The sequence below is a fragment of the Phascolarctos cinereus genome, unplaced genomic scaffold (genome assembly GCF_003287225.1).
Source record: "Phascolarctos cinereus isolate Bilbo 61053 unplaced genomic scaffold, phaCin_HiC Scaffold_2;HRSCAF=192, whole genome shotgun sequence".
Classification (NCBI taxonomy): domain Eukaryota; kingdom Metazoa; phylum Chordata; class Mammalia; order Diprotodontia; family Phascolarctidae; genus Phascolarctos; species Phascolarctos cinereus.
The window spans coordinates 195681521-195691012 of record NW_027555625.1 but is presented as its reverse complement, the minus strand read 5'-3'; positions in this window follow the sequence as shown (position 1 = coordinate 195691012).

The window sequence follows — 9492 nt, the reverse complement described above, 5'->3', positions numbered from 1 at the left end:
ACTTACATCATCTCATCTGAGCCCCAGTGATCTGGTGAGAGTATAACTCAAATACTTAGTGGATCTCAATGCTATTCAAATGTTTCTGTGTTGCCATCCAGTTATGCAGACTGAAACCCATTCATGCACCTTTATTATGCTTCCAAAAGTTCACCTTAGTGGGAGAAAGGAGCATTTACCCAATGTATTGGGGGTCCTTCTTGCTTCCTATTACTATAGAAGGTATACCAGTAGAGCACACTAGTTATTCCCCAGTTTATAATATCTTACTTTTTGGTCATATGTTTCTTTGATCATATCCATCAGTCTAGTTCTTCCAGGTTTCTAGTTCATTATATATGACCCACTTTTGGCCAACATGTGCTTCTCCCTCAGTACGATATTCATTTTCAATTCCATATAAGTTGTAGTGTTCCATGACTCACAGTTGTATAACAGCATTGAAAGGTATTGGTATTAAAAAACTGGGGTTCTGTTTCTAGGACCATGTCTTAAAATATGGAGATAGAAGATACCTAACAAGGGCTGGCAAAAACATATGGGATTAGAGTCTTATAAATTGGACAAGTTCACTTTAAACTAAGAAAGGAAGGGTAATTAAAAAACTAATATAAATATCAATTTAGACATCATACTGAATAAGTAAACATAAATATAAAAGTACATAAGTAAAATATTCTTAGATAATCACAATCAGGCATACCTCAGAGATACTGCAGGTTCAGTTCCAAAACACTGCAATAAAGTAAATATCATAAAAAAGTGAATTATGTGATTTTTAGTTATATAAAATATAACTTTTTTGGTTATATAAAATATAACTTTTATGTATGTAGTCAATTTAATGTACAGTAGTATTGTGTCTAAAAAAACATACATAGCTTAATTTAAAAATGCTTTACTGATAAAAAAAATGCTAAACATCATCTGAGCCTTTAGTGAGTTGTAATCTTTTTGCTGATGGAGGTTTTTGTTTCAGTGTTGATAGCTGTTGACTGATCCATATGGTGGTTGCTAAAAATTGGGGTAGCTATGGCAATTTCTTAAAATAAGTCAACAATGAAGTTTGCCATATTGATTGACTCATCCTTTCACAAAAGATCTCTCTGTAGCATGTAATGCTCTCTGATGGCATTTTATCCACAGTAGGACTTCTTTCCAGATTGGAGTCACTCCTCTCAAACCCTGACGCTGCTTTATCAACTGTATTAGTCTTTAATATTGTTGTGTCTCAGGGAATAGGGAGGCTCAAGGAGAGGGAGAGGGATGGGATAATGGCTGGTTAGGAGAGCAGTCAAAACACACATAACATTTATTGATTAAGTTCACCATCGTATACAGGAGCAGTTCATGGTGGCCCAGAACATTTACAATAGTAATATCAAAGATCACTAATCACAGATCACCATAACAGATATAATAATAATGAAAAAAGTTTGAAATACATTTATCCCTTCCATATCACAACTTTCCCTATCACAGTTTCAATACATTGTGGGCCAGCATAAGAAATTAAATGGGAATTTTGGGGGAGTTTTGCAGAAGCTACAAATGATACATGAAGGCCAACAGATGACACAGAAAAATACTTAACCCAAATTTTACAATAAAGCATTGTAAACCCTATAAAAGAAAAAGAAAAAAAAATTCAGACTTCCCAGGTATGAAAGGAGACTCGAAAAATTTTACATGGATTTTTCATATCATAGGATGTCCCTAACCTCGTGATGTGGAAGGAATTACCAAAATGTGACATAGAGTTATGGTTGTTGGGAAAATGGCATTGATAGTCTTGTTTTACACAGGGTTGACATAAACCTTAAAAAAATACAGTATCTGCAAAGTACAATAAAGTAAGGCAAAATAAAATGCATGTAATTTAACACAAATACTATCCAAGAAGAGAACCAGCAGTAAACCCACGGTCTCAGATGCTTATAGACAAATACACAGAATATTTATTACTGGTAAGCAAGATGAATTGGAGCTCCTATCACAAGGAAACATTTAATTTTGTATGCATAACTGGTTTCATTACTGGAGTATGGTTCTGGAGCCTTACTCAAAAGGACTAGAAGAGGAAAAATGGGTTGTCAATAGAATAGCATTATATGTTTAGATTGTATGTTCACATAAGGAAATTTGTGTTTCTGAGGGAGGAAGCATGATGACAGTATGTAAATGAAAATTGAAGTACAGAGAAACAAGTGTCTTAGTCAAAGGAATATGCTCTAGACCACCCAAATTGAATAAGGAAAGAGATGAGTTTAGTAAATTGATCATGAGCTTGGTTTAAAGGCATAATGGAGTAGTGATGGGGACCTTGCAATATCAGAACATATGCTAGAATTTTCTTCCAAAGCAAAGCAGCTCATAAATTCTTGAATTGCTTTATTGATAATGTAATGTGTCAAAAGTAATAAGAAAAACTAGTTAGTAGTTGTTGATTGCTGAAATTAGAAATATCAGGAATCTTGGGGGTAAATGATCATTCCATCACAGAGTCTGCAATGGAGGAAAGGAAAACCAGGAGTAGTTTGATGTGTACCCTAGATCTGGGGGACTATAGCTTTCAAAAAGTTAGATAACTGAAAGTTAGTATCCAGTGACAAACATCTACACGGTAATTAGCCCTAGAGGGATAGAAAGCTCTCAAGAATGAAATTTAGGAAGACTCAAATAGAACAATTCCAATGAGCTAGAAAAGAGGGACATTGTCTAAAGAGGTCAATTTGAACACAAAGGAAACCTATTTACCAACTTAGATTTCCTAAACATATGAAAGAAGATGAGAAAAAATGGCAAATAATGGACAATGAATACAAGTGTGTCATAGTTATGTAGGAATGTCAGTAACTTTCAAGCTCATAGAAGATTAACATTGGTAATGAATGCGGGCATAGAACCACTGCTCATGGTAGATGTAATTATGATAATGATTCAGGGGAGGGAAGCAGCACTATACATTTCTTTGATTGATTACAGTTTTCTTCTAGAACCATAGAATCATAGATTTTGAGATTTGGAAGGGAGCTCAGCAACCACACATGAAGAAATCTTTTTCACCCAACAAATGGTCATCTAGCCTCTGCTTGAAGCCCTCCAAGGAGGTGGGACTCACCAGCTCCTGAAGCAAGCCATTCCACTTTTGGCCGGCGCAGTACTGTCAGAACAATATTATCTACAAATAGGATCACATAGAGAATCTTACCATCCACAGGCAATATCTCTTTCACCCACACTCTCCACTAGATTTCCTTCATCATAGTGGCGAGTATCTTTGACAAGTATACATCCCTGTTATATGCTTTGCCTGAGAGTTATTATTTGCTGTCCTGACTCTTATTGGCACCCTACTAGTTCAGGTTCAATGGTGGGACAAAATGCAGCACTCATAAGTCACTGAACAGTTAACAAAAAGATGTTTACTTAGCTATAGCACAGAAAGGATATTGGCAAGGACGCCATAGCACTTCATTATAAAAATGCATCTTGTCATTAGGGTAGGGTGTGGTGATTCATGTAGTCATACGCCAATCCGAGAGTTCCAGATTCCATGCAGGTAACTTCTTTTATACCCTGAGGTGACCAGGAAGCCAGGTTATTATGGCCAGAACCTACCAGGAAGTCGCCTCAGGGGAGGTGTCAATCAGTCTCTGGGACTTTTTTTTTTTAAACTGGCCAAACCTGTGTTGGGGATGGGAGGAGAGGGATGATTTTGATGTATATGTAGAAGACACCTTGTTGTAGAAGAACCCATAAGAGAGTATTTTGTCTTGTTTTGTTGGTTGTTGTTAGTCTATAAGATTAAATGCTCTTTTCATAATCACCAAACATACACACAAGGGTATCTTATGTTTTCTATATCTTTTAATCAATTCTGTGGAATATTGCTTGTGAAAGCTCACTTGTTCCGTTCTAACACTACCATTAAGGGTGCTCCTGCTTTACGTATAGTTGACTCTTTAAAAAAATTTGCATAGGTGGAAGAGTAGGTATATAGGTTGGTAGTTACTGGATACCTTTTTCAGTATTAAGTTTCAAGATTTTTTTTCATCAGTCCCACAACCCCCTCACAATTGTATGCCCTATATACTACAGATTTCTTCCACATACATACCGCTTGATCCAATTTATCTTCTTTTCTTGTCTTTCCCTGATTATCGTTACTTCTACCTTTTCTATAAACACATATCTGGGACTGTAATGTTAGGGGGAAGAGAAAAGAAGGGAAAAAGCATTTAGATAATACCTACTATGTGCCAAACACTGTGTTAGTGCTTTACAAATATTATCTCATTTGATCTTCACAGAAACTCTTCCAGGAAGGTGATTACTATCCCAATTTTACAATTGAGGAAACTGAGGCAAAGAGAGTAAGTGACTTATCCAAAGTCACACATTTGAACTCAGGTCTTCCCGATTCCAGGCCCAGTGCTCTATCCACTGAACCATTTAGCTACCTGTAGGGTAAATATGGTAATTCCACTGTCTTCGATGGAGAAAAAGAAGCATTTTGATGATTTCTTGTCATCAGATTTCCAAAAAACTGATATCGTCATGTGGAAACTTGGTCCAAGTCCCAAACAGCACACAACCTCTCTAGCTAGATACAGAGACAGAAGATATCTTCCTGTGTTGTATCCTAGATCTCATTTTCAGATAATTCTTACAACTCAAAATTTACTCTAAACACATAATCAGCTCTGAGTGTCTCAAAAGGCTCTCTCAAATTGCCCAGGGATCTACTGAGGAAAACACTATAATTTGTTTCTCTCTGTCCCTCTGTCTCTGTCTGTCTCTCTGTCTCTGTCTGTGTCTGTGTCTGTCTGTCTGTCTGTCTGTCTGTCTGTCTCTCTCTCCACTAATTCTCCTTGCCAAACTCTAATACTCCATGCTTCCAATCATAGATGACAGGATGGAAGAGCTAGAGCCAAAAGAAAGGGTGTGCTGGAGCCAGCTCCTCATAGGAGCCAATTGTTAAATTTTCTCTATAAGCATTTACATCTCAAAATTCAGCAAACCTACAAATTAGGACTTCATTTATTGTTTTGTTGATTGTATAGACTTTAAAGAGCCTAAGGGAGATCAAAATTAAAATGTCATGCATAGATCCTCTGCCCTGCTCCCCCACTTCTCCCCCCCCCCAATCTAGCCAGTTAAACATTTACCATTTACCCCTGGCCAGAATGAATCTTATAGGCTAAGTTCAACCTCTTCATTTCATAGTTGAGAAAACTGAGGCCCAGGTAGATGAAACGAAATGTTCACAATTAACTATAAATTTATGAGACAATCCTACTCATCCTGAGTCTCTATCTTGTGACCCATACAAGGTGTTTGAAACCTCTTTTGTCCTTAAGTCTCTCAAACTATCACCCCCTCCCTTCCTCTCAGCCTAAGCTCATTGAGAAAATGGAGAGCTATGTGATGTTTTCCTTCATTGTCTCCTTTTCAGAATAAATACAAAATGAATTAAAAAGTAGCTAGTTACAAGGGTATTAAGGAGAAAGGACATTAGCAATTGGAGGAATCAGGAAAGGCTTCTTGTAGAAGATAGTATTTCTGTTGTATCTTAAAGAAGTGAGGGATTCTCTAACTTAGAAGTGAGCAGAGAGTGCGTTCCACGCATGTGGGATGGTTGTTGGTTAAGGCAGAGATAGGAGATGGAGTATTGTGTGTGAGGACCTTAGAGAAATTGGTTTGGCTGGATTATAGAGTGTGGAAAGTAAAGTTACATATCATTTGGGCCCAGGTTGTAAAGGCTTTAAGAGGAGTGTATATTTGATTCTAGAGGAAATAGAGAACCCTGGAGTATGTTGAGTAGCAGAGTAATGTGGTCAGAGCTATGTTTAAGGAAAATCACTTCAGTGTATGTATGGAGGATGGATTGCAGTGGGAAGATACTTGAAGCAGAGATACCAACTAAGAATTTATGTCAGTAGTCCAGGCAAAAGGCAATGGTGGCATGAATTAAATTGGTAACTGATTAGAAAGAAGGGATCAGATATAAGACATTTTGTGGAGGTAGATACAGCAAGATTTGGCAACTGTTTGTATATGTGAGGTGAGGGAGAATGAAGAGTTGAGGATAATAATATGGTTCTTAGGAGGCTGGGAGAATGATATAGAATAGGGAAGTTTGGTACATGGGTGGGTTGGTGTGCATGGGGGTGCAGGAAGTGGAATGGGCTTTCTTAGGAGGCAACTTAATGTTAAACTAGATAAAAAGTTAACCTCCCAAATTAGCTTTTCAGGGGGTGTGTGCCTTCTTTTATGCCCCACCACATTTACCCAGATTCTTCTTCTCCAGAACTTAACCTTTTTTGTCCTTTGGGACAACATCCAAATCCATATGGCATTGAACAAGTGGTCCAATGCATGATGGTCTATTCCCCTGCTTCATCATAGCAACTCATTATCTTTTTGTAACAAAGTTCTACATGTTACAGTGTTGTGGCCAAGCAGAAAGAGGGGCAGAGCATGGTAATGAAGGTGTCAGTATTTCATGGTACACAGAATGCTGGATTTGGCAGCAGAGGCCTGGATTTTAATCCTGGCTCTTCTGCTTTCTGCTTGTAGAGATAATCCTATGTAGTTTAACTCCCTAGAGCCTTAGTTTCCTCATTTGTAAAACCATGGCATTAGGAAATCAGTAAAATTTGGTGATAAAAGTACCTCAAATTTACATATCTTTTTGTAATTAAAATCCTACCACAAAATGAAAATTTAACTTCAGTTGTTCACCTGCTTCCATGTATAGGCCTTACAAAACAGCGTTTTTTTAAAACAATGAAACCATTCCCTTTCTCCCTCCAGTTGACCATTGCCAAAATTGCAAATGGGTTATAATCTAATATTTCCTCACCTTTAGGATTTTTCTTTTCTTTAAAAAGAATAACGATAGAGAATAAGAATTAAAACATACAGTATGTTAAGAATAAGAGGACCTGGGTTTGAGTTCTAGCTCTGCCACTTAGCACCCTTGTGACTCAGGTCAAGTCACTCACCTTCTCTGTGTCATCTGAAAATAAGAGGGTTGGCTTAGCCAGACTCCAAACTCCCTTCTGTTTCTAAATCTGTGAGAGACAGAGACAGAGAGAGACACCAATATACAAAGAGATAGAAAAATATAGAGACAGAGAGGAAGGGGAAGGAAATAGGCATTTATATAGCACCTATTATGTGCCAAGTACTATGTAAGCATTTAAATCAATATTATCACATTTGATCCTCAGAACAACCCTGGAAGTAGGTGCTAGAAAGGTAGATATACAGAAAATGTAGTATGTGCTTACTGTGTGCCAGGCCCTGTGCTGAGCACAACTGCTAGAACTACAAATAATGACAACGGGCCTTGCCCCAAAAGAAACTTTCAAGATGGGGGGCCCAAGAGGAGGGACAATATGTAAGGAAGAGCTGCAAAGGGGAGGAGTACAAGCTCACTGCTGTGCTATAGAGATGACTGAAAAGTAGCATGGATGCTTGGTGAAAACTCACCTACCAGAGCCAGAGGAACCAGAGGGGGAGTCCAAGGTTTTGGTAGGGGAGAGGTGAAGACCGCCAAAACATAGACCTCATAGTGAAGAGAGGGCTTGGAAGTGTAATTAAGAAAATTGTTTTCTTTTACATTATCTTTAAACTGGTAGAGAAAGTGGGTGTGGGGGGAACAGGGAAGGAAAACTATGAATCCCAGGTTTAAAAAAAATCTGTATATATCTGTGTGTGTATGTGTGTGTTCTTTGTGTGTTTATTTCTCAAATAGCTTCATATCCATTCTTAGGTTTATGATTCTCTTCACTTACTTTAGGCAAGTTACTTCAAGACTTGTCAGTTTCCCCATCTATAAGTTGGGTATAAATATACTGACACTACCTCCCTTCCAGGATGTTTCTAGGGTTCCTATGAGATAATGGATGGGCAGCACTCTGCAAACTGAAAAAGGTTCTGTGTAAACATCAGCTATTATTATCATTCAGTAATTAGACCATATTGCCTAAACTGGGTAGGATCTCAATCAATGAATCAATCAATAAACATTTATTAAGTGCCTGCTGTGTGCCAAGATCTCAAAAGAATTTTTACTTTTTCTATTTGTTTTTTTAAATTTTGGAGGTGGCTAAGAGAAAGAGGAACTAGAAATTTGCCTTCATTTGGAAAAACGCTAGCAGGAATGCAATGGTTATTTATTTTTTCCCTCTCTTATATTTTTTTGCCTCTTCTCCTACCTCCTTCATCACTTAAATCCCCGATCAGGCCTCTGTCCCAAGAAAGGTGAATTTCTTGGTTAGTTTTTCAATGTCTACCAACTTTATTGACTGTCAAAATATAAATGATTGGCAGATTGATCTTATTTTTTTCCCTTTAAAAAAGCAAAAGAATTCTGTCTGCATTTAGCACAGCAATTAGCATATTTCTTACAACCAGTTGCCTTTTCCTTGCCTGCTCCCTGAATAGGCTGGTTTTGTGATCCTAGAGGCAACAGAAGGTCTGTTGAGAGACAGACAGAGAGAGAGAGAGAGAGAGAGAGGAGAGAGAGAGAGAGAGAGAGAGAGAGAGAGAAACAAAAGGCAATTAAAAGCAAATGATGGAAATTTTTTAAAGGACCTCCCAGCGTGAGAAAATCAGAAAAGAATTTTATTGAAAAACTAAAGATAGGAGTGACATTAAAAGTAGTGACAGTGACTGAGGAGTGATGTCCTGACTTCTCTACACCTTCTGTTTTCCTATTCCACCTTGACCCTGAATTAGGTAGAGCTGAGACTCAGGCATGCCCTCTTTTGACTTTAGTATTAGCTAACATCTTCTCCTTTATGAACTCAAACATTTAACATCAGAATGGCCAGATTTCCTCAGTTTGAAGTATCTAGATTTCCCACTTTTCTACAGAGGAGACTGTAAGGGTGTGCAGTCAGATGGAAGAGAGGCCTGCCTGAGACTGTGGTATTTCCAAGGTGAAGTTCAGCCTGGTTCCTCATCCCAGCCAGTCTCATTGACTGACACAAAGAAAACTTGCTGAACAGCTAGTAGAAGCTGTCTTTGACTAAACAAAAACCCTGCCCAGCTTCTGGTAAAGCTTCACTTTTGCTTCACAGTTTTCATTCATCAGATACTACGGTTGGTGCAGTAAACTAGCTTATTTACTTGTAGTTGGCATTAAAGGTTTCTTCCCCCGAGACCTAGTTTAATAGATCACTTTTTGCCAAGGTCTCTGCTTAGGTTATTTTTTTGCTTGATAAATAATGGATGTGTTTTGATAATGAACTTCTTAATTGTGCATAAAATCTTTACTCTGCTCTGAGCTATTGATAAATTTGTAACTACGAATGGCTCAACTTCAGGGAGGAAAAATAAACATGTTCAAGGAGGCTTCTGATAAATTAATGGATGATTTATGAATAATAGAAAGTTAATGAGAAGCTAGGGATGTTTGGGGCTACATTCCTGATCCCTGAGAAGGCTATATCATGGAGGCCAACTATCATACCCTGT